The following is a 27,479-nucleotide window of genomic DNA, read 5'->3' on the forward strand; positions in this document are numbered from 1 at the left end:
TTAATTTGCGGAAATCAATTACCATTCTATAACCTGTAACAATTCTTTGTGGGGTCAATTCATCTTTATCATTAGGAACAACAGTAATACCTCCCTTCTTAGGGACACAATGGACATGACTTACCCACTGACTATCAGCAACGGGATAAAGTATACCTGCCTCCAGAAGCTTTAGTATTTCATTTCTCACCACTTCTTTCATCTTAGGATTTAACCGTCATTGGTGATCAACAACCGGTTTAGCGTCTTTCTCCAATTTTATTTTGTGCTGGCATAGAGTGAGACTAATGCCCTTAAGATCATCAAGAGTATATCCAATAGCAGCAAGGTGCTTCTTCAGAGTTTTCAATAATTTCTCTTCTTCCTGCTCTGAAAGGTTAGCACTAATAATAATAGGATATATCTTCTTTTCATCAAGATAAGAATATTTAAGAGTATCAGGTAATGGTTTGAACTCAAACACGGGATCACCCTTGGGTGGAGGAGGATCCCCTAGAATTTCAATAGGCAAGTGTGTTTCAAAATAGGTCCCTGTTTAAAGAATACTTCATCTATTTCCCTTCTTTCATTCATAAACATATCATTTTCATGGTCTAGCAAATATTGTTCTAATGGATCATTAGGAGGCATGACAATAGAAGCAAGACCAATAATTTCATCTTTACTAGGCAATTCTTTATCATGGGGTTGTCTACGAAATTTAGCAAAATTAAAATCATGAGACATATCCCCTAAACCAACAGTAACAATATCCTTTTCGCAATCTATCCTAGCATTAACAGTATTCAAGAAGGGTCTACCAAATATAATGGGGCAAAAGTCATCTTGTGGGGAACCAAGAACAAGAAAATCAGTAGGATATTTAAGTTTCCCACACAAGACTTCAACATCTCTAACAATCCCAACTGGTGAAATAGTATCTCTATTGGCAAGCTTAATTGTAACATCAATATCTTCTATCTCAGCAGGTGCAATATCATGCATAATTTCTTTGTATAAGGAACGAGGTATTGCACTCGCACTAGGACCCATATCACATAAGCCATGATAACAATGATGTCCTATTTTAACAGAAACAACAGGCATGCCGACAACAGGTCTATGTTTATTTTTAGTATCGGGTCTAGCAATTCTAGCAGCTTCATTACAGAAGTAAATAACATGCCCATCAATATTATCGACCAAGAGATCCTTCACCATAGCAATACTTGGTTCAACTTCAATTTGCTCAGAGGGTGTAGATGTTCTAGCATTACTCTTACAAACCAAAGTTGAAGCTTTAGCATGATCCTTTATTCTAACAGGGAAAGGTGGTTTCTCAATATAAGCAGTAGGAACAATAGGATCAACATTATAAGTGGGGACAATTGCATTTTTGCCCCTAGTTGGAACCTACCCACGGGGTTTGCCCTTACTTTTCGACTCTGCTCAATTTTGCCCTTAGATTCGCCCCCGAGGTCACCCGAATGCCCTTTGACCGTTTGACCAATATTTTTAAAATTAATAACAAATTCATATGAACTCTAAACAAGTCTTTTCTTCAACTTTAATAGGTTCAACTACTTTTACATCAATGGGAGGATGATATTTAAACCACTTCTCCTTAGGGAGATCAACATGAGTAGCAAATGATTCACAGAAAGAAGCTACTATCTCAGAGTCAAGTCCATATTTAGTGCTAAATTCACGAAAAACATCGGTATCCATAAAAGATTTAACACAATCAAACTTAGGTGTTGTACCTGACTCCTTACCTTCGTCGAGTTCCCAATCTTCAGAGTTGCGTTTAATTCTTTCCAATAAATCCCATCTAAATTCAATAGTCTTCATCATAAAAGAACTAGTACAAGAAGTATCGAGCATGGAGCGATTATTGAGAGAAAGCCGAGCATAAATTTTTTGAATAATAATTTCTCTTGAGAGCTCATGATTGGGGCATGAATATAACATTGACTTAAGCCTCCCCAAGCTTGAGCAATACTTTCTCCTTCATGAGGCCAAAAATTATATATATAATTGCGATCACGATGAACCAGATGCATAGGGTAAAACTTCTGATGAAATTCCAATTTCAATCGGTTGTAGTTCCATGATCCAATATCATCACAAAGCCTAAACCATGTCAATGCCTTTCCCTTCAAAGATAAAGGGAAGACTTTCTTCTTGATAACATCCTCGGGCATACCTGCAAGCTTAAATAGTCCACAAACTTCATCCACATAGATTAGGTGCAAATCGGGATGTAATGTTCCATCTCCTGTAAAAGGATTAGCTAGCAGTTTCTCTATCATACCCGAAGGAATTTCAAAGTAAACATTTTCAGTAGGTTCAGTAGGTTGAGGAGCAACTCTTTACTCTACTGGTCGGGGTGAAGATACCCCAAACAAGCCCCTCAAAGGATTATTTTCCATAGTAACAAGTGACAGTAAATTTCAGCACACTATATAAACTTTTCCTTACCAAATTCCACCTTCCAAAGGCGCTTCACTCGCCGGCAATGGCGCCAGAAAAGAGTCTTGATGACCCACAAGTATAGGGGATCTATCATAGTCCTTTTGATAAGTAAGAGTGTCGAACCCAACGAGGAGCAGAAGGAAATAACAAGCGGTTTTCGGTAAGGTATTCTCTGCAAGCACTGAAATTATCGGTAACAGATAGTTTTATGATAGGTAATTCGTAACGGGTAACAAGTAACAAAGGTAAACAAGGTGCAGCAAGTGATACGTCTCCAACGTATCTATAATTTTTTATTGTTCCATGCTAGTAAATTATCTGTTTTGGATGTTTAATGGGCTTTAATATGCTCTTTTATATTATTTTTGGGACTAACCTATTAACCGGAGGCCCAACGCCGGTTGCTGTTTTTTGCCTATTTCAGTGTTTTGCAGAAAAGGAATATCAAACGGAATCCAAACGGAACGAAACCTTCGCGAGAATCTTTCTTGGAACAAACGCAATCCAGGAGACTTGGAGTGGAAGTCAGAGACGCAACGAGGCGGCCACGAGGCAGGAGGGCGCGCCCAGGGGGGTATGTGCGCCCCTCGTAGCTCCACCGACCTACTTCTTTCGCCTATATATACTCTTATACCCTGAAAACATCCAGGGAGACACGGAACCACTTTTCCACCGCTGCAACCTTCTGTACCCGTGAGATCCCATCTTGGGGCCTTTTCCGGTGATCTGCCGGAGGGGGATTCGATCAAGGAGGGCTTCTACATCAACACCATAACCTCTCCGATGATGTGTGAGTAGTTTACCACAGACCTTCGGGTCCATAGTTATTAGCTAGATGGCTTCTTCTCTCTCTTTGGTTCTCAATACAAAGTTCTCCTTGATGTTCTTGGACATCTATTCGATGTAATACTTTTTGCGGTGTGTTTGCCAAGATCCGATGAATTGTGGGTTTATGATCAAGATTATCTATGAACAATATTTGATTCTTCTCTGAATTCTTATATGCATGATTTGATATCTTTGCAAGTCTCTTCGAATTATCGGTTTAGTTTGGCCTACTAGATTGATCTTTCTTGCAATGAGACAAGTGCTTAGCTTTGGGTTCAATCTTGCAGTGTCCTTTCCTAGTGACAGCAGAGGCAGCAAGGCATGTATTGTATTGTTGCCATAGAGGATAAAAAGATGGGGTTTATATCATATTGCTTGAGTTTATCCCTCTACATCATGTCATCTTGCGTAATGCGTTACTCTGTTCTTATGAACTTAATACTCTAGATGCATGCTGGATAGCGGTCGATGTGTGGAGTAATAGTTGTAGATGCAGAATCCTTTCGGTCTACTTGACACGGACGTGATGCCTATGTTCATGATCATGCCTAGATATTCTCATAACTATGCGCTTTTCTATCAATTGCTCGGCAATAATTTGTTCACCCACTATATTATATGGTATCTTGAGAGAAGCCACTAGTGAAACCTATGGCCCCCGGGTCTATTTTACATCATATTAGTTTATCGTCAACTTGCCAATTTCTGTCGCCGTTTATTTTGCAATCTTTACTTTCCAATCTATACAACAAAAATACCAAAAATATTTATCTTATTATCATTATCAGATCTCACTTTTGCAAGTGGCCGTGAAGGGATTGATAACCCCTTTATCGCGTTGGTTGCAAGGTTCTTGATTGTTTGTGCAGGTACTAGGCGACTTGCATGTAGTCTCCTACTGGATTGATACCTTGGTTCTCAAAAACTGAGGGAAATACTTACGCTACTTTGCTGCATCACCCTTTCCTCTTCAAGGGAAAACCAACGCATGCTCAAGAGGTACTAGCATGGTAGCACAATCCTTTTTGTAGCAAAGGACAAGCCTGGACAAACTCTTATATAAAGGAAAGCGCTCCCGAGGACACATGGGAATTATCGTCAAGCTAGTTTCCATCATGCTCATATGATTCGCGTTCGTTACTTTAATAATTTGATATGTGGGTGGATCGGTGCTTGGGTACTGCCCTTCCTTGGACAAGCATCCCACTTATGATTAACCCCTCTCGCAAGCATCCGCAACTACGAAATAAGAATTAAGGTAAACCTAACCATAGCATGAAACATGTGGATCCAAATCAGCCCCTCACGAAGCAACGCATAAACTAGGGTTTAAGCTTCTGTCACTCTAGCAACCCATCATCTACTTATTACTTCCCAATGCCTTCCCCTAGGCCCAAACAATGGTGAAGTGTCATGTAGTCGACGTTCACATAACAGCACTAGAGGAAAGACAACATACATCTCATCAAAATATCGAACGAATACCAAATTCACATGACTACTTATAACAAGACTTCTCCCATGTCCTCAGGAACAAAAGTAACTACTCACAAATCATATTCATGTTCATAATCAGAGGGGTATTAATATGCATAAAGGATCTGAACTTATGAGCTTCCACCAAATAAACCAACTAGCATCAACTACAAGGAGTAATCAACACTACTAGCAACCCACAGGTACCAATCTGAGGTTTGGAGACAAAGATCGGATACAAGAGATGAACTAGGGTTTGAGAGGAGATGGTGCTGGTGAAGATGTTGATGAAGATTGACCCCCTCCCGATGAGAGGATCAATGGTGATGACGATGGTGACGATTTCCCCCTCCCGGAGGGATGTTTCCCCAGCAGAATAGCTCCGCCGGAGCCCTAGATTGGTTCTGCCCAGGTTCCGCCTCGAGATGGTGGCGCTTCGTCCTGAAAGCTTCCTTCTGATTTTTTCAAGGGCAAAAGACACCTTATACCAGAAGATGGGCATCCGGGGGCTGCCAGGTGGCCCACGAGGCAGGGGGCGCGCCCAGGGGGTAGGGCGCGCCCTCCACCCTCGTGGATGGCGGGTGGCCCCCCTCTGGTGCTTTCTTCGCCCAATATTTTTAATATATTCCAAAACTGACTTTCGTGGAGTTTTAGGACTATTGGAGTTGTGCAGAATAGGTCTCTAATATTTGCTCCTTTTCCAGCCCAGAATTCCAGCTACCGGCATTCTCCCTCTTCATGTATACCTTGTAAAATAAGAGAGAAAAGGCATAAGTATTGTGACATAATGTGTAATAACAGCCCATAATGCAATAAATATTGATATGAAAGCATGATGCATAATGGACGTATCAGTGCCCAGCCCCTTGCCCAGCGCCGCCTCACTCTCCCTGCCCGGTGCGGGTGCCCGGGGTTTGGGACCCCCGGGTGCCCGGCCCCTCCCACGCGCCCTTCGCCTCCCTCTTTGGCTGCTCCGGGTGCCCGGGGCGTGAGGCCCCCGGGTGCCCGGTCTCGGTCCTTGCACCTCCCCTATCCACTCTGGGTGCCCGGGGCCTTGACCTTTCGGATGCCTGGACTCCTCTGTTTTTCCTCTGTTATGTCCGGGCGCCCGGATCCCTTTAGTCCGGGTACCCGGGGCGGCAGCTGCTGCATGTAACCCCTTGTACATGCCTTTTGTACAGGCCCGACAGCCACCCTTTTGTACATGCCTTGTCTCAGCTGCATGTAACCCCTTGTACAAAGTCGGGACGATGACCCCGTGCAAGAGAAAATAAAGAAGCGTTGTAGGGGGGCCCAACTAAGATTGCATCCATGCACGAGCACACCTAGATCACTTCATAAGCATTTCATGAGCATTTGCATATGCATATAGATAGGACTGCATCCTGCATTAATTCTCATCTAGATGGAGTTGCAGGTCCCTGCCGTGAACTTGACTTCGACAAAGGATGAGAAGATTGCACGACACAGTGATCCCCGGCAAGCCAAACAGATAAGTTTACCTCTTGTCCATTAGTGTTCTGTAAAGCTATGACTTTGCATGAGAAAACCTCGCCTCTCTCTTGAAACTTAGGTGCTCCCATCCATGACTTGAATGTTGCTTCAGTCAGGATGGTCGTAGTAGCCTTTGATAAAAAGGAGCTGGCGGGGGGCTGTCCCCTCTGTCTGTTCCCCGACAGACGTAGCTCTCCGGTAGACAAAGAGGGTGCCGGCAGGATATCCAGCCGGGGAAAACTCGTTTATTTTTATTAAAGAGGAGCTCCGCCTCTGCATGGACATATACATGCACGGGTTCCTGGCAAGGTTCATCTTTTTCATTCATATGCTAACACAAGTACAAGCATTACAGAACACAAAGATGGACTCGAGAGATTACATTATTTGAATTAAAATTTGGCAATTGCCTACCAGTTTAAGATTGAAAAAAGATAAAAACCCAATAACCCCTCTTTTCCTATCTCTGCTCCTCTTCCCTAGGATACTAAAGCAAGAGGGAAAGGAGAATAAAAGGGGCATTTGGGAAAGGGCGGCGACGAAGGGACCAGCGGAGCGGTCGTCCGCCGCGGTGCGCAGGTGGCGTGCACCCAGGAGCTGCGCAAGGTGACGAGCAAGGCCCATCGCCCCTCCCCGAACGAAAAGAAGAGGGGGGAGAGGGAAGGGGAAGAGACAGTAGCGACATCACCCACAAAGGTCATGGAATGCTACCATCGCCTCAGTGGACCGGAGGGCACGCCCCTCATCAACAACAGCCCCAAGACCTCTGGGATGGGCGATGCTGGGATTACCGATGATCTCCAGCCCCGCCTCCCGGCCGAGCCTCGAAGAGACCAAGAGAGTCACCATGTCAAGGACCAAGCTCACTCCCCGAGCGCCAACACCAGCATGGGGCAACAATGGCCCTAAACAGGAGCCCGGGGGTTGGCCCCAGGCTCTTCTCTTCGACATCGCCGGCGGAAGCAGAGAACGAGGGAAGAAGGAAGAGGAGTGCAGAGATGGATGACTCCGCCATCCTCCGCCCCTCCCTTTTATAGGCCGAGCGGGGGAGGGCAGCTGCTCCATCAACGGGTGACCACCACCCTCCTACGCCAATTCAAGGCAGGCGGGACCTCTCCAAGATGCTCTCCCGCGCCACGCGCCTCCGTTACCTACCCCATGGGATGCATGCAGCATACGTGGCTAAGGATAAGGGCGCGCTGTGGGAAGAGTAAATTGGCGGTTTCTACCCCATGCGTTAAAGTCATTCACGGGCCATCACTGGAGCGTCCCCACAATTATTGGCTTTACACCATGCGCGGGGAAACTGGAAACTGGCCCGAAATCAAGGCTAATGAAGCAGCAAAGGAAAACTCAAGGGGCCAGCCCCTTCAGCGATCCTGCCTGTGCACTTATTAGGCCCTACCCCGACGATGCTCGGCAGCGCGTTCGGGGCAGGCCTGGGGGCTTCTATCGGTGCAACAAACCCTGGGTCTGTTGCCCAACTGTGCACAGGCACAAGATCAAGATTGAAGCACCAGCTTAAGTCAGAGATTGAAGGACCGAGAGATTTGAAGAACCATGATGCAGCCTAGTGGGACCAAGATCGAGCCTGAGGAGTAAGATATTGGCAAGAGAAGGACTCCCCTTGCCGGGTAGGTGAGCCCGGCAAGGGGCGAGGCCACCACCAGAAGCAACCAATCAAGGCTCCCCGGCAGGCTGGGCAGAACCACCCCACCAACCACTCAAACACGACTCACATCGTCGATCAGTGCGGTGTCAAGCCGCAAGGTGATTAAGTGGTAGCCATTCGCCACTTGGCAGCCATTTCCTACAGAAGAAACCCGTAGATGACACCCGTCCTGCGACGTGTCAAGGGAACGGGTGTGGAGCTGGCAAGATAGCCCGGCAGGCCTTGCCGGGCGACCAGTGATGTGACACTAAGCGGCGCATTTAATGCACCCTGTCAGCCCGCAGAGTTAGGTATGATAGCACTTTTCGCTATCATATCAGTGGATAATGACCACTTTGCCACTGTGGTGACCCCTTAATCTAAAAAAGCAGGCCCATGGCACTCGTAGGAGGGTTTAGAAAGTTGATGAACCCAAGCCACCATACGCGCGTAGTCGTTGCGGCCCCTAGGCAGACCCTGCCGGGCAAGTGTACTACGCGTCACCACACTCATTCCACCATCAATCCACCAAAGCAGGAGTAGGGTCTTACACCTCGGGGCGGCCTGAACCTGGGTAAATTGCTTGTGTGCTCTCTGTTGGGGAACACAGTATTTCAAAATTTTTACCTACGATCACATAAGATCTATCTAGGAGATGCATAGCAACGAGACGGGAGAGTGTGTCCACGTACCCTCGTAGACCGAAAGCGGAAGAGTTTAGTAACGCGGTTGATGTAGTCGGACGTCTTTGCGATCCAACCGATCCAAGTACCGAACATACGGCACCTCCATGTTCAGCACACGTTCAGCATGATGGCGTCCCTTGAGCTCTTGATCCAGTTGAGGCCGAGGGAGAGTTTCATCAGCACGACGGCGTGGCGACGGTGATGATGAAGTTACCGGTGTAGGGCTTTGCCTAAGCACGATGACGATATGACCGAGGTGTGTAACTGTGGAGGGGGGCACCGCACACGGCTAAGAGAAGACTTGGTTTTTCTTTGGGGTGCCCCCCTCCCACGTATATAAAGGAGGGGGGAAGAGGAGGCCGACCCAAGCGGGCACGCGCCATAGGGGGGAGTCCTACTTGGACTCCCGGTCCAAGTAGGATTCGCCCCCCCCCCCTTTCCTATTCCAACTAGGAGAAGGAGGGAAGGAGAGGGAGAGGGGAAGAAAGGGGGCCGACGCCCCCTCCCCCTAGTCCAATTCGGACTGCCTTGGGGGGCGCCACCTTGTGGCCTCCTCTCTTCTTCTCCCTCATGGCCCATTAAGGCCCATAACTTCCCGGGGGGGTGTCCGGTAACCCATGGTACTCCGATAATCATCCGAAACATCCCGAACCATTCCGGTGTCCGAATGTAACCTTCCAATATATGAATCTTTACCTATCGACCATTTCGAGACTCCTCATCCTGTCTGTGATCTAATCCGGGACTCCGAACAAACTTCGGTTCATCAAATCACATAACTCATAATACAAATCGTCATCGAACGTTAAGCGTGCGGACCCTACGGGTTCGAGAACTATGTAGACATGACCAAGACACATCTCCGGTCAATAACCAATAGCGGAACCTGGATGTTCATATTGGTTCCTACATATTCTACAAAGATTTTATCGGTCGAACCGCATAACAACCTACGTTGTCCCCTTTGTCATCGGTATGTTACTTGCCCGAGATTCGATCGTCGGTATCATCATACCTAGTTCAATCTTGTTACCGGCAAGTCTATTTACTTGTTCTGTAATGCATCATCCCATAACTAACTAATTAGTTACATTGCTTGCAAGGCTCATAGTGATGTGCATTACCGAGAGGGCCCAGAGATACCTCTCCGATACACAGAGTGACAAATCCTAATCTCGATCTATGCCGACACAACAAACACCATCTGAGACACCTATAGAGCATCTTTATAATCATCCAGTTACATTGTGACGTTTGATAGCACACAAGGTGTTCCTTCGGTATTCGGGAGTTGCATAGTCTCATAGTTAGAGGAACATGTATAAGTCAGGAAGAAATCGATAGCAATAAAACTAAACGATCATTTATGCTAAGCTAACAGATGGTCTTGTCCATCACATCATTCTCTAATGATGTGATCCCGTTCATCAAATGACAACACATGTCTATGGTCAGGAAACTTAACAATCTTTGATTAACGAGCTAGTCAAGTAGAGGCATACTAGGGACACTCTATTTGTCTATGTATTCACACATGTACTAAGTTTCCGGTTAATACAATTCTAGCATGAATAATAAACATTTATCATGATATAAGGAAATATAAATAAGAACTTTATTATTGCCTCTAGGACATATTTCCTTCAGTCTCCCACTTACACTAGAGTCAATAATCTAGATTACATAGTAATGATTCTAACACCCATGGAGTCTTGGTGCTGATCATGTTTTGCTCGTGAGAGAGGCTTAGTCAACGGGTCTGCAACATTCAGATCCGTATGTATCTTGCAAATCTCCACGTCTCCCTCCTTGACTTGATCGCGGATGGAATTGAAGCATCTCTTGATGTGTTTGGTTCTCTTGTGAAATCTGGATTCCTTCGCCAAGGCAATTGCTCCAGTATTGTCACAAAAGATTTTCATTGGACCCGATGCACTAGGTATTACACCTAGATCGGATATGAACTCCTCCATCTAGACTCCTTCATTTGCTGCTTCCGAAGCAGCTATGTACTCCGCTTCACACGTAGATCCCGCCATGACGCTCTTCTTGGAACTTAACCAACTGACAGCTCCACCATTCAATATAAATACGTATCCGGTTTGCGACTTAGAGTCATCCGGATCAGTGTCAAAGCTTGCATCGCCGTAACCATTTACGACGAGCTCTTGTCACCTCCATAAACGAGAAACATATCCTTAGTCCTTTTCAAGTATTTCAGGATGTTCTTGACCGCTGTCCAGTGATCCACTCTTGGATTACTTTGGTACCTCCCTACTAAACTTATAGCAAGGCAAACATCAGGTCTGGTAAACAGCATTGCATAGATGATAGAACCTATGGCTGAGGCATAGGGAATGACTTTCATTTTCTCTCTATCTTCGACAGTGGTTGGGCATTGAGTCTGACTCAACTTCAGACCTTGTAACACAAGCAAGAACACTTTCTTTGACAGATCCATTTTGAACTTCTTCAAAACTTTATCAAGGTATGTGCTTTGTGAAAGTCCAATTAAGCGTCTTGATCTATCTCTATAGATCTTGATGCCTAATATATAAGCAGCTTCACCGAGGTCTTTCATTGAAAAATTCTTATTCAAGTATCCTTTTATGCTATCTAGAAATTATGTATTATTTCCAATCAACAATATGTCATCCACATATAATATTAGAAATGCTACAGAGCTCCCACTCACTTTCTTGTAAATACAGGCTTCTCCAGAAGTCTGTATAAAACCATATGCTTTGATCACACTATCTAAGCGTATATTCCAACTCCGAGAGGCTTGCACCAGTCCATAAATGGATCGCTGGAGCTTGCACACTTTGTTAGCACCTTTAGGATCGACAAAACCTTCTGGTTGCATCATATACAACTCTTCTTTAAGATATCCATTAAGGAATGCAGTTTTGACATCCATTTGCCAAATTTCATAATCATAAAATGCGGCAATTGCTAACATGATTCGGACAGACTTAAGCATCGCTACGGGTGAGAAAGTCTCATCGTAGTAAACTCCTTGAACTTGTCGAAAACCTTTTGCAACAAGTCGAGCTTTGTAGACAGTAACATTACCGTCAGCATCAGTCTTCTTCTTGAAGATCCATTTATTCTCTATGGCTTACCGATCATCGGGCAAGTCAACCAAAGTCCATACTTTGTTCTCATACATGGATCCCATCTCAGATTTCATCGCCTCAAGCCATTTCGCGGTATCTGGGCTCATCATCGCTTCCTCATAGTTCATAGGTTCGTCATGGTCAAGTAACATGACCTCCAGAACAGGATTACCGTACCACTCTGGTGCGGATCATACTCTGGTTGACCTACGAGGTTCGGTAGTAACTTGATCAGAAGTTTCATGATCATCATCATTAAATTCCTCACTAGTTGGTGTAGGAATCACTGGAACTGATTTCTGTGATGAACTACTATTCAATAAGGGAGAAAGTACAATTACCTCATCAAGTCCTACTTTCCTCCCACTCACTTCTTTTGAGAGAAACTCCTTCTCTAGAAAGGATCCATTCTTAGCAACAAATATCTTGCCTTCGGATCTGTGATAGAAGGTGTACCCAACAGTCTCTTTTGGGTATCCTATGAAGACACATTTCTCCGATTTGGGTTTGAGCTTATCAGGTTGAAGCTTTTTCACATAAGCATCACAGCCCCAAACTTTAAGAAACGACAGCTTAGGTTTCTTGCTAAACCACAGTTCATATGGTGTCGTCTCAACGGATTTAGATGGTGCCCTATTTAACGTGAATGTTGCCGTCTCCAAAGCATAACCCCAAAACGATAGCGGTAAATCAGTAAGAGACATCATATATCGCACCATATCTAATAAAGTATGATTACGACGTTCGGACACACCATTATGCTATGGTGTTCCACTTGGCGTGAGTTGCAAAACTATTCCACATTGTTTCAAATGAAGACCAAACTCATAACTCAAATATTCACCTCCACGATCAGATCGCAGAAACTTTATTTTATTGTTACGATGATTTTCCACTTCAGTCTGAAATTCTTTGAACTTTTCAAATGTTTCAGACTTATGTTTCATAAAGTAGATATACCCATATTTACTCAAATCATATGTGAAGGTCAGAAAATAACGATACCCGCCGCGAGCCTCCACACTCATTGGACCACATACATCAGTGTGTATTATTTCCAATAAGTCAGTTGCTCACTCCATTGTTCCGGAGAATGGAGTCTTAGTCATCTTGCCCATGAGGCATGGTTCGCAAGCATCAAGTGATTCATAATAAGGAGATTCCAAAATCCCATCAGCATGGAGTTTCTTCATGCGCTTTACACCAATATGACCTAAACGGCAGTGCCACAAATAAGTTGCACTATCATTATTAACCTTGCATCTTTTGGCTTCAATATTATGAAAATGTGTATCACTACTATCGAGATTCAACAAAAATGGACCACTCATCAAGGGTGCATGACCATAAAAGATATTACTCATATACATAGAACAACCATTATTCTCTGATTTAAATGAATAACCTTCTCGCATCAAACAAGATCCAGATATAATTTTCATGCTCAACGCTGGCACCAAATAACAATTATTCAGGTCTAAAACTAATCCCGACTGTAGATGTAGAGGTAGCGTGCCGACCGTGATCACATCGACTTTGGAACCATTTCCCACGCGCATCGTCACCTTGTCCTTAGCCAATCTTCGTTTAATCCGTAGCCCCTGTTTCGAGTTGCAACTATGAGCAACAGAACCAATATCAAATACCCAGGCGCTACTACGAGCATTAGTAAGGTACACATCAATAACATGTATATCAAATATACCTTTCACTTTGCCATCCTTCTTATCCGCCACTTGGGGCAGTTCCGCTTTCAGTGACCAGTCCCTTTGTAGTAGAAGCACTCAGTCTCAGGCTTAGGTCCAGACTTGGGCTTCTTCACTTGAGCAGCAACTTGCTTGTCGTTCTTCTTGAAGTTCCCCTTCTTCCCTTTGCCCTATTTCTTGAAACTAGTGGTCTTGTTAACCATCAACACTTGATGCTCCTTCCTGATTTCTACCTCCGCAGCCTTTAGCATTGCGAAGAGCTCGGGGATTGTCTTATCCATCCCTTGCATATTACAGTTCATCACGAAGCTTTTGTAGCTTGGTGGTAGTGGTTGAAGAACTCTGTCAATGACACTATCCTCAGGAAGATTAACTCTCAGTTGAGTCAAGTGGTTGTGGTACCCAGACATTTTGAGTATATGTTCACTGACAGAACTATTCTCCTCCATCTTGCAGCTATAGAACTTATTGGAGACTTCATATCTCTCAATTCGGGCATTTGCTTGAAATATTAACTTCAACTCCTGGAACATCTCATATGCTCCATGATGTTCAAAATGTCATTGAAGTCCCGATTCTAAGCCATAAAGCATGGCACACTGAACTATCGAGTAGTCATCAGCTTTGCTCTACCAGACGTTCATAACGTCCGGAGTTGCTCCTGCAACGGGTCTTGCACCTAGCGGCGCTTCCAGGAGGTAATTCTTCTGTGCAACAATGAGGATAATCCTCAAGTTACAGACCCAGTCCGTGTTGTTGCTACCATCATCTTTCAACTTAGCTTTCTCTAGGAACGCATTAAAATTCAAGGGAACGGTGGCACGGGCCATTGATCTACAACAACATAGATGCAAAATACTATCAGGTACTAAGTTTATGATAAATTAAAGATCAATTAATCATATTACTAAAGAACTCCCACTTAGATAGACATCCCTCTAGTAATCTAAATGATCACGTGATCCATATCAACTAAACCATGTCCGGTCATCACGTGAGATGGAGTAGTTTTCAATGGTGAACATCACTATGTTGATCATATCTACTATATGATTCACGTTCGACCTTTTCGGTCTCAGTGTTCCAAGGCCATATCTGCACATGCTAAGCTCGTCAACTTTAACCCGAGTATTCTGCATGTGCAAAACTGGCTTGCACCCGTTGTATGTGAATGTAGAGCTTATCACACTCGATCATCACGTGGTGTCTCGGCACGACGAACTGTAGCATAATCTCATAGAGTGACAAATCCTAATCTTGATCTATGACAACTCAACAAACACCATCGGAGACACCTGTAGAGCATCTTTATAATCACCCAGTTACGTTGTGACGTTTGATAGCACACAGGGTGTTCCTCCGGTATTCGGGAGTTGCATAATCTCATAGTTAGAGGAACATGTATAAGTCATGAAGAAAGTAATAGCAATGAAACTAAACGATCATTTATGCTAAGCTAATGGATGGGTCTTGTCCATCACATCATTCTCTAATGATGTGATCTCGTTCATCAAATGACAAACACATGTCTATGGTCAGGAAATGTAACCATCTTTCATTAACGAGCTAGTCATGTAGAGGCATACTAGGGACACTCTGTTTGTCTATGTATTCACACATGTACTAAGTTTCCGGTTAATACAATTCTAGCATGAATAATAAACATTTAACATGATATAAGGAAACATATACAACAACTTTATTATTGCCCCTAGGGCATATTTCCTTCATGTCGTGCTGCCGCACGCTGTTCTGCTCTTTGTGCAACGCGACGTCCCCCCGCCGAACCAGCAAGGGGCCACCTGGTCCCATAGGTGGCCGGGGATATCCCGCGGCATCTTTGGCGCGCCAGGTTGGGGGAGCGCTTCCGCGAACCTGAAATTGTGTGTAGCGCGTCATCTTCATTGCCATCTTCATCTTCGGCGACGCCATCGACCATGGCGCCTAAGAAGAAGCAGTGTGGCTGTAGCGATCAGACCTCAAATAGTCTGATCTACCGTGCACCAGTGTCATCCCTGGATCAGTAATGCTGACACGCACAGTACAAATGGAGGATTTATAACAGAGTAGCAATCACACACTTATTACAACGCGTATCTCAAGAGAGAAATAAGTATGACAAATATGGCTTAAGGCCATCTAATACGATAACAGCGGAAAACTTGGAAGATAAGTGAGTCCATCAACTCCAACGGCATCACTGAGTATAAGACCACGACCTAAGGCACCTTACTCGTCGTCTGAAAAGTCTGCAACATGAAACGTTGCAGCCCGAAAACGGGTCAGCACATGGAATATGCTGGCAATGTAACACATAGAGAGTAATGAACATAATAATGCTATACTACATGCATATATGGCTGGTAGAAGGCTCTATGGTTACAGTTTTGCGAAAAGCCAATTTTTCCCTACTGCAAAGGAATAAATTTTATTTAACTATCATGGTGGTTGTTAAACATTGAGAATGGTTGACAGCATCCTCAATCCCAATTAAGTATCATCATTAACCCAACAAAATTAATTAAAGTAACATGATGAGATTCACATGATAATCCAAGTACTAGATACTCAAGATGTCCATAACCGGGGACACGGCTAACCATAATTAGTTTATACACTCTGCAGAGGTTTGTACACTTTTCCCCACAAGACTCGATCTCCTCCGTTGGGATTCTCGCACTTCATGGTGTTTGAGAAACGGATGACCGAGACACAGTCTTTCAGAAGCGTTAACTCTCTACTCCGGGTAGACAGTACCACCTACATCCCCTACATCTGCTAGTCTACCTCTTCAAGAGCTCACACAACCTATTCAACTATGCTAGAGCCCATAATAGCTTGCGGCTGCACACGGAAGTTTCTAGCATGAATAATCTCATGATCCCTTTGAACCTGGGTGGCGGTCCAAAAGAAAACAGGCAATCCTGGAATACCCAGGTACCTCAATCCACCCAGATGTGAGTTTTAGTTGCCACCTTAAGGTTAACCATTAATTAAAAATCTCACATCTGTCATGGTAACACTCAAACCCAATCCACGTCTACTAGCATAGCATAGCAATATGAGCAATCGTAGAAGTAACTCCCAAAGTTTGATAATAAACAGGGCAATAGGTACTACCTCATCTACTTCCCAATACCCACAATTTAATTAGATCCTAATCATGCAATGTTTGAGGATTGGTCTAATGCAATAAAACTGGGTAGTAAAAGAGGTATGATCAAAGTGTTACTTGCCTTGCTGATGATCCGTGAAACCTAGAGATTCGAAGTAGCAAGCGGCGCACTCTGGGTTCTCTATCGCAAACAAACAAGCAAGCAATAAGCACTCATCTAATGCACAGGTAAAACTCAAATAAAAATCTAACCAAAAAGTTCAACTTAAGAACTCCGGTTTGCAAAAAGAATCGAATCAAACGAAGCAACGAAAGTTAAACGGCGAAAGAAACAAGCTTCGTTTACTAATCTGGATCTAAGTCAAATTTTACAGTAGCAAAAACTTGTTTGAATAGGTTAAACGGAAAGAGAATTTTGAGACGAAACTCTAGGCACTCGAATCGCCTGATTCCGATAAACGAGCTAAAAGATAAACCAGAACGAAAATCTGATCAGAAATCGCGATCTTGAATAATCGCGGAAAATCCGACGAAAAAGAAAACTGACGAACAGTTAAACGAACGGACGTTCGTTAGCTGCGACAAACCGACGAACACGTTCGTTAAAATGAACGGATCGGTGAACGTTCACTAACTAACTAAACCAAAAATAATAAACCGATCTATTAAAAAAATCTAGGGTTTCGGAAAAAAAATAAACCGAACGGTTTAAAAAAAAACCGGCACGGCGGCGGCTTCGGCTACCTCGGTCCGGCGGAACTCCGGCAGGGTCGGGACGGGGCTCCGGCGGGTTCGGGCGAGGGCGGCGGGGCTCGGGCGTTGTCGGGGGCGGTGAGGGGCGACAAGGGCGGCGGCGTACGGGGCTTTCCGAGGCGGCGGCGTACGGGGCTTCCCGCTCCGGCGGGTCCTCTCGGTGGCGGGGCGGCTTCGGGTCGGGGCGGGGTGAGGAGAGGGGCGGCGGGGGAGTATTTAAGGAGGGGGGTGCTGCCTTGGGGGAGGAGGCAAGGGGCGGCGGCGACGAGCGGGACTCAGGGCGGCGGCGGTCTCCATCTCGGTCTCCAGGAGGGAGACGAGGCGCGGGGCTGGGCTGGGCCGTCGGTTGGGTTTCGGCCCAGTCGGCGCGCTTCGCGAGTTTTTTTTAAATAATTTCGCCGAACCTAAAAAAAATCGTAGAAAAATAAATAAAAATCCAAAAATGCCAAAACAAATTTTCACAGTCTAATTAAAATAATTAGAACGAGATGAACATTTTCTTAGCCCAAAAATGCAGTTTTGAAAACGTGCGATTTTTCTAATGCAATAAAATTGCAAATAAAATCCGAATAAAATCCAATATTTTATTTTAATATTTTTCCTCCAATATTTCAATTATTTTGGAGAAGTCATATTTTCTCCTCTCATTTATTTTAATATGAAATATTTTTCGGAGAGAAAAATAATTAAACCAAAAATCCTCGTTTCATTATTTGATAAAAATCAAATATGAAAACCGGGAAAATCCCCAACTCTCTCCTAGGGTCCTTGAGTTGCTTAGGATTTCGAGGATTTGCCAAAATGCAATAAAATATGCTATGCAATGATGATCTAATGTATAACATTCCAAATTGAAAATTTGGGATGTTACAAACCTACCCCCTTAAGAGGAATCTCGCCCTCGAGATTCGGGTTGGCTAGAAAATAGGTGAGAGTGGTTCTTCCGTAGATCTTCCTCTCGCTCCCAGGTGGCTTCGTCCTCGGTATGGTGACTCCACTGAACTTTGCAAAACTTGATAACCTTGCTGCGGGTGACTCGGCTGGCATACTCAGGAATCTTAACTGGTTTCTCCTCATAGGTCAAGTCACTATCCAACTGAATCGCTTCCAATGGCACTGTATCTCTCAGTGGTATCTCAGCCATATCTGCGTGGCGCTTCTTCAACTGGGAAACGTGAAATACATCATGAACTCCTGACAATCCTTCAGGCAATTCCAGCTTGTAGGCAACTTCTCCCATACGCTCCAAAACTTTGTATGGTCCTACAAAACGTGGCGCTAACTTTCCCTTAACTCCAAAGCGCTTCACTCCTCGAAGTGGTGATACTCGTAGGTAAACTCTGTCTCCGACTTCGTAAACTGTCTCCTTGCGTTTAGAATCCACATAACTCTTCTACCTGGACTGGGCTACCTTGAGCCTATCGCGAATCAATTTCACCTTCTGTTCTGATTCCTTAATCAAGTCTGGTCCAAACAACTGGCGGTCTCCAACTTCGTCCCATAACAATGGTGTTCTACACCTCCTTCCGTATAAAGCTTCGAAAGGGGCCATCTTCAAACTGGTTTGATAACTGTTGTTGTAAGAGAATTCTGCATACGGCAAATTGTTGTCCCAACTAGATCCATAATCTAGCGCACAAGCTCTCAGCATATCTTCCAAAATTTGATTGACTCTCTCGGTCTGTCCGTCTGTCTGTGGGTGAAAGGCTGTACTGAACTCTAGCCTGGTACCCAAAGTTTCATGTAACTGATTCCAAAACTTCGAAGTAAACTGGGTTCCTCTATCTGATACAATGGTCCTCGGAACTCCATGCAGACATACGATCCTAGTCATGTATATCTTTGCCAACTTAGCACTGGTGTAAGTGGTCTTCACTGGGATGAAATGAGCTACTTTCGTCAAACGATCGACTACAACCCATATTGAGTCATAGCCTGAACGAGTCCTGGGCAGTCCCGTGATAAAATCCATGCCTAGTTTATCCCATTTCCATTCGGGTATCGGCAATGGCTATAGCAATCCTGCTGGCTTCTGATGCTCTGCCTTCACTCTCTGACATACATCACAAACTGCTACATACTCCGCAATATCCTTCTTCATTCCGGTCCACCAGAAAGTATCCTTCAAATCCAAATACATCTTGGTATTTCCTGGGTGAATCGAATACGGTGAATCATGGGCCTCTTGCAAGATCAACTTCCTAATCTCCGGATCATTGGGCACATAAATGCGGTCCTCAAACCATAAGGTATCGTGCTCATCCTCACGAAATCCCTTGGCTTTTCCTTTACTCATCCTTTTCTTTATTTCTGCAATCTCCTTGTCTGTCTTCTGAGCTTCTCTAATCTTTTCCATCAGGGTAGACTGAATCTCCAACGTTGCTAAATAGCCTCTTGGAACTATCTCCAAACATAGCTCGCGAAGATCCTCGGCTAATAATTTCGGTAACTCTCCGGTCATGAGGGTGTTAACATGGCTCTTGCGGCTCAACGCATCAGCTACTACGTTAGCCTTCCCTGGGTGATAATGCAATCTCATATCATAATCCTTAATGAGCTCCAACCATCTCCTTTGCCTGAGATTCAACTCCTTCTCCGTGAAAATGTACTTCAAACTCTTGTGATCCGTGTACACCTCACAGTGATTTCTGATGAGAAAATGTCTCCATGTCTTCAAAGCATGTACTACGGCTGCTAACTCCAAATCATGGGTGGCATAATTCTTCTCATGGGGTTTAAGTTGTCGTGAAGCATATGAAACAACTCTTCCCTCCTGCATTAGCACTGCTCCAAGTCCTCGACGTGAAGCGTCGCAATATACTTCATAATCCTTGCGTTGATCTGGCAGAATCAGCACTGGTGATGTAACCAAACGTTTCTTCAACTCTTGGAAACTAGCTTCACATCCTCAGTCCAATTGAACTTGGTGTCCTTCTTTAACAGCTCTGTCATGGGCTTAGCAATCCTCGAGAAATTCTCAATGAACCTCCAGTAGTATCCTGCAAGTCCAAGAAAACTCCGGATCTCTCCAACTGATGTGGGTGATTCCCAGTTTGTCACAGTGTCGACTTTGGCGGGGTCTACTGCTATTCCTTCTCCGGATATAACATGTCCGAGGAATCCAACTTCCTTCAACCAAAACTCACATTTGCTGAACTTGGCGTATAACTGATGTTCTCTGAGCTTCTCAAGTACCAAACGCAAATGTTCCTTATGCTCCTCTTCATTCTTGGAATAAACCAAAATGTCATCAATGAACACTATGACGAACTTATCCAAAAACTCCATAAACACTTTGTTCATCAGGTTCATGAAATAGGCAGGTGCGTTAGTCAGACCAAATGACATAACGGTATACTCGTACAGCCCATACCTGGTGGTAAAAGCCGTCTTAGGTATATCCTGCTCTCGAATCTTCAACTGATGGTATCCTGATCGTAGATCGATCTTGGAAAATACCTTAGTTCCTTGTAATCGGTCAAACAGATCATTGATCATCGGCATTGGGTACTTATTTTTGATGGTCACTTCATTCAATCCACGATAATCAACAACCATCCTCAACGATCCATCTTTCTTCTCCACTAGAAGTACGAGTGATCCCCAAGGTGAAGAACTTGGGCGAATATAGCCTTTATCCAGTAACTCCTTAATCTGCTTCTTAATCTCCTCCAAATCTTTTGCGGGCATTCTGTACGGTCTCTTAGATATTGGCCCTATGCCTGGCAAAAGCTCAATCAAAAACTCAATGTCTCTATCTGGTGGCATGCCTGGAAACTCTTCTGGAAATACATCTGGGTAATCCTTCACCACTGGTACTTCCTCTTGTACAACTCCTGATAAGGAATTCACCTGAGTCCTCTTCGGCATATGCCGGGATACATACTTAATCCTTCTTCCTTCTGGGGTGGTAAGCAAAATCGACTTACTGGCGCACTCAATGTTCCCTCCATACTTCGATAACCAATCCATGCCTAATATCACATCCAATCCTTGCGATTCCAGTACTATTAGGTCCGAGGGAAACACGTAGTTACCAATCCTTAATGGTAACCGATCACACCATAAACTAGCCATATACTCTGCTCCTGGCGAGGTTACTAACGTGGGTGACCTAAGGGCTTGGGTTGGCAGTTTATACTTATCCACAAATCCCCTTGATATGTATGAATGCGATGCACCAGTATCAAAAAGAACGAATGCAGTAAATGACTTAACCAAAAACTTACCTATTACTGCATCTGGCTGAGCTTCAACCTCCTCCATGATAACGTGGTTCACATGTCCTTTGTTGAAAGGGTTCGGCTTCTTCCCAGAGCTTCCATTGCCATTTCCATTCTGGGCTTCAGGACATTCATTGGCATAATGTCCAGTCTTCTGGCACTTAAAGCAAGTGACTTGGCTCAGGTCTCTCTTAGCTGGGGTTGAAGGGTTGGTACGGTTCTGGCCGTTGCTTCCTCCATTCCCATTACCATTCTTGGGGCCATTATGGTTGTGCGAACTACCTCCTCCATGTGTATGCTGAAACTGTCCTCCCGATTTCAGGGTAAAACGTGGCTTCTGCTGAGCTCCAGAATTGTACTTCCCTTGTCCATACTTCCTTTTACGGTTTTCAATCTCCTGCTGCTTCCCTTCAATCATGAGAGCTCTATCTACCAACTCCTGGTAGTTGTTGAAGGTTGCTACCATCAACTGCATGCTCAGCTCATCATTCAGTCCTTCGAGAAACTTCTCCTGCTTGGCTGCATCTGTAGCAACGTCATCTGGAGCATAACGTGCTAACTTACTAAAGTCCTCCACATACTGGCCTACGGTGCGTCCTCCTTCGCGTAGGTTGCGAAACTCACACTTCTTCATAGCCATAGCTCCTGCTGAAACATGGGCAGTACGGAAAGCTTGCTGAAACTGGTCCCATGTGACAGTGTCAATATGGTGTGTGGTTGTGTAATTCTCCCACCATGATGTTGCGGGTCCATCAAGCTGATGTGCGGCAAAACGCACTCTCTCCGCATCTGTGCATCCTGCAGTGGTCTACTCCCTTCCAACTTTGTGGAGCCAATCATCTACAACAATTGGCTCGGTGCTGCTGGAAAACACCGGCGGATTTAGCCTCAAGAAACGGGCTAAGTGATCAACAGGTGGTGGTGGTGGGTTGTTGTTGTTGTTGCCTTGGTTCTGTACTAACACTTGCATCAGGGCATTCTGCTGTTGAATCAAGTGAGTGATCTCCGGTGGGAAAACAAATCCGGTGTCGCGTCTCGGAGGCATCTCATAGGTTTAGAAAAGATGAGAATTTAGAATAGAATGAGGTCTAGAGGGAAAACACTACCCATATGCATATGAGACAAACACAAACAATATCACTAAATCAAACAAGGCATACAATCGATCTAACTATCGTTACAAAGTGCTCGGACTATACTATATACATGGGGGAAATACTACTACTGATTATGGTGGTCTACTAGAAATTTTGATCGGTCGAAGACTCCATGATATCTGCTCCAGCTTCATCAACAAAGTCATCTTCACTGGGGTCTGAGTCGGTGTCGTCGATGATGATGTAGTTATCCGGGCAAGTAGAATCGTCATCTTCTCCTCCTGGTGCTGGGTCTCCCATGAATACTCCGATCTTCTTTATCAGGTCGTCATTCTTCTCCAACAACGTGGCGATCTCCTCCTCATATCCATCGCGCGTAGACTTGAGTTCTTCCTCCAACTCCGTGATCTTGGTCAATGCCTTCTTCAGATCTAACATGTCTGCGCACATCTGGTTCTCCTGGCGACGAATGTGTTGGTTTTGCTCCTGGATGAAAGCTGCAATTGATCCATCCTTCTTGGTGCTGATCATCTCCCATTGCTCATCTCGGCGTCCACAAATCTGATAAATAGTATCCTTAAGCTCCCTATGGTAGACTTCTCCAATGCGTCCCATAGAGATGTGGGCTGCCATGCTCCTCCCTAAACTCTAGGTTGGTGCATCAAAGGAAAATTCTATAGGCTCAGTGACTGGCGTAATCGTCCTTCCTGGAACTTGAACGTGAATCTTCCAGCGCTCCTCTTCTGGTAGTATGGCTTTGTAAGTCCCGGTGAAGCTTGGTATTCTGATGTTCAGGTACTTAGTGACTTCCTTCAAGTGTCGTCCAAAAGGTGTATCTTCATCCGGTTGCATGAACTTGTTCCTTGCATCCGCCATTCCTAAAAGAGTAGAAAGTGGAGAGGAGTCAGAAATGAGAAGAGAGTAGTGTTCTAGAGTTTAAGCTTAGTGGTCGTGTCCTACAGTCAGCGTGTGCTCGGATACCACCTTTGTAGCGATCAGACCTCAAATAGTCTGATCTACCGTGCACCAGTGTCATCCCTGGATCAGTAATGCTGACACGCACAGTACAAATGGAGGATTTATAACAGAGTAGCAATCACACACTTATTACAACGCGTATCTCAAGAGAGAAATAAGTATGACAAATATGGCTTAAGGCCATCTAATACGATAACAGCGGAAGACTTGGAAGATAAGTGAGTCCATCAACTCCAACGGCATCACTGAGTATAAGACCACGACCTAAGGCACCTTACTCGTCGTCTGAAAAGTCTGCAACATGAAACGTTGCAGCCCGAAAACGGGTCAGCACATGGAATATGCTGGCAATGTAACACATAGAGAGTAATGAACATAATAATGCTATACTACATGCATATATGGCTGGTAGAAGGCTCTATGGTTACAGTTTTGCGAAAAGCCAATTTTTCCCTACTGCAAAGGAATAAATTTTATTTAACTATCATGGTGGTTGTTAAACATTGAGAATGGTTGACAGCATCCTCAATCCCAATTAAGTATCATCATTAACCCAACAAAATTAATTAAAGTAACATGATGAGATTCACATGATAATCCAAGTACTAGATACTCAAGATGTCCATAACCGGGGACACGGCTAACCATGATTAGTTTATACACTCTGCAGAGGTTTGTACACTTTTCCCCACAAGACTCGATCTCCTCCGTTGGGATTCTCGCACTTCATGGTGTTTGAGAAACGGATGACCGAGACACAGTCTTTTAGAAGCGTTAACTCTCTACTCCGGGTAGACAGTACCACCTACATCCCCTACATCTGCTAGTCTACCTCTTCAAGAGCTCACACAACCTACTCAACTATCCTAGAGCCCATAATAGCTTGCGGCTGCACACGGAAGTTTCTAGCATGAATAATCTCATGATCCCTTTGAACCTGGGTGGCGGTCCAAAAGAAAACAGGCAATCCTGGAATACCCAGGTACCTCAATCCACCCAGATGTGAGTTTTAGTTGCCACCTTAAGGTTAACCATTAATTAACAATCTCACATCTGTCATGGTAACACTCAAACCCAATCCACGTCTACTAGCATAGCATAGCAATATGAGCAAACGTAGAAGTAACTCCCAAAGTTTGATAATAAACAGGGCAATAGGTACTACCTCATCTACTTCCCAATATCCACAATTTAATTAGATCCTAATCATGCAATGTTTGAGGATTGGTCTAATGCAATAAAACTTGGTAGTAAAAGAGGTATGATCAAAGTGTTATTTGCCTTGCTGATGATCCGCGAAACCTAGAGATTCGAAGTAGCAAGCGACGCACTCCGGGTACTCTATCGCAAACAAACAAGCAAACAATAAGCACTCATCTAATGCACAGGTGAAACTCAAATAAAAATCTAACCAGAAAGTTCAACTTAAGAACTCCGGTTTGCAAAAAGAATCGAATCAAACGAAGCAACAAAAGTTAAACGGCGAAAGAAACAAACTTCATTTACTAATCTAGATCTAAGTCAAATTTTATAGTAGCAAAAACTTTTTTGAATAGGTTAAACGGAAAGAGAATTTTGAGACGAAACTCTAGGCGCTTGAATCGCCTGATTCCGATAAACGAGCTAAAAGATAAACCAGAACGAAAATCTAATCAGAAATCGCGATCTGGAATAATCGCAGAAAATCCAACGAAAAAGAAAACTGACGAACAGTTAAACGAACGGACGTTCGTTAGCTGCGACAAACCGACGAACACGTTCGTTAAAACGAACGGATCGGTGAACATTCACTAACTAACTAAACCAAAAAAAACCGATCTATTAAAAAAAATCTAGGGTTTCGGAAAAAAATAAACCGAACGTTTTAAAAGAAACCGGCATGGCGGCGGCTTCGGCTACCTCGGTCCGGCGGAACTCCGGCGGGGTCGGGACGAGGCTCCGGCGGGTTCGGGAGAGGGCGGCGGGGCTTGGGCGTCGTCGGGTGCGGCGAGGGGCGACGAGGGCGGCGGCGTACTGGGCTTCCCGCTCCGGCGGGTCCTCTCGGCGGCGGGGTGGCTTCGGGTCGGGGCGGGGTGAGGAGAGGGGCGGCGGGGGAGTATTTAAGGAGGGGGGGTGCTGCCTTGGGGGAGGGGGCAAGGGGCGGCAGCGACGAGCGGGACTCAGGGCGGCGGCGGTCTCCGTCTCGGTCTCCAGGAGGCGCGGGGCTGGGCTGGGCCGTCGGCTGGGTTTCGGCCTAGTCGGCGCGCTTCGCGAGTTTTTTTTAATAATTTCGCCGAACCTAAAAAATGTAGAAAAATAAATAAAAATCCAAAAATGCCAAAACAAATTTTCACAGTCTAATTAAAATAATTAGAACGAGATGAACATTTTCTTGGCCCAAAAATGGAGTTTTGAAAACGTGCAATTTTTCTAATGCAATAAAACTGCAATAAAATCCAATATTTGATTTTAATATTTTTCCTCCAATATTTCAACTATTTTGGAGAAGTCATATTTTCTCCTCTCATTTATTTTAATATGAAATATTTTTCGGAGAGAAAAATAATTAAAACCAAAAATCCTCGTTTCATTATTTGATAAAAATCAAATATGAAAACCGGGAAAATCCCCAACTCTCTCCTAGGGTCCTTGAGTTGCTTAGGATTTCGAGGATTTGCCAAAATGCAATAAAATATGCTATGCAATGATGATCTAATGTGTAACATTCCAAATTGAAAATTTGGGATGTTACACCGGCCCTTCGGCCCATTCGTCCACCTCGAAGGCTCCCCTGCGGGCGACCTCTAGTGCCTCAGAGGATGCGGGGGAGAGTGAGGACGTGAACGCTGCTAGGGGCGTGGTTGGAGCAGGTGGCACCATTGCCACTCCCCCTGCGGCCGGCGCGGGGACTGAAGACGCCGGAGGAGGACAGCAACAACAACGCCTTGGCGGTCATGCTCCGCAAGCTGCGGGCGAGGGGGTCACTCTGTTTACACCCTCTCCCCCCACCGACGAGCACAGACACAGCAACGACGCTCGGTCCAGGGTGAACCATCGCCCTCCGGCCGCCCCCACCACGGGAGCGACCGTGGCCATGCCTCCTCGCGGACGAGTGGACCAGACCGCTGCGCTCGACGGAGCCGCTGACCCTCGAGCACCGCCACCTCGTGACCCCGCTGCCCAGGTGGTTGTCCCACAGCCACGTGGTCGCGGAACCCACGCCGTCGCCACCGCAGGCACCATCAGGAGTCGGGTGACGGTGCAGTCAACATCATCAACATCTATGCCAAGCACAGCCATGGAGGCTATGTCTCGAGCTCAGTTGCTGCTGAGGTTTCCGCCGGTAGTCGTGCAGATGGATGAATGGCGTGCCACTATCTAGAGCCTGCTCGGTTTCACCGAGGCTGGCGGCTCATGGCGAGCTGGCCCGCCACGCTCTCCCCAAGCGACAGCAACCGCCCGTACTGTTGGCCGAACCGAGGGGGTCATCCCCACCACGGCAATCAACGTGGGCGCAGCTGAATCAGGACCCCAACAACATCTCGATTGTCTCTTCCGACCCTTGAGCACGTCCAGGCCAACGTCGAGCCCGGGGGGATAGGCGGCGGGGAGACGCGTCCGTCATCATGGATCGGCGCCACAGCGACCTCCGCCAGACCGACGGGTGCGGCAGCCTCAACGCCGACGAGCCTGCGCTCAATATTGGTGGGTGCCTACCTTTCGAGGTCGGCTGCCCTGCCTTTACACGAGAGCTGCGGCAAGTCCGTTGGCCATCCGTTCACACATTCAAGCTAGAGATACCTGAGAAATATGACGGGAGGCTGAACCCGCAGAGTTCCTCAGCATCTACACCATCAGTGTTCAGGCTGTCGGGGGAAGAGACAAGAAGGTGTTCGCCAACTGCTTCCCTTTGGCCCTCA

The sequence above is a fragment of the Aegilops tauschii genome, chromosome 3 (genome assembly GCF_002575655.3).
Source record: "Aegilops tauschii subsp. strangulata cultivar AL8/78 chromosome 3, Aet v6.0, whole genome shotgun sequence".
NCBI lineage: Eukaryota > Viridiplantae > Streptophyta > Magnoliopsida > Poales > Poaceae > Aegilops > Aegilops tauschii.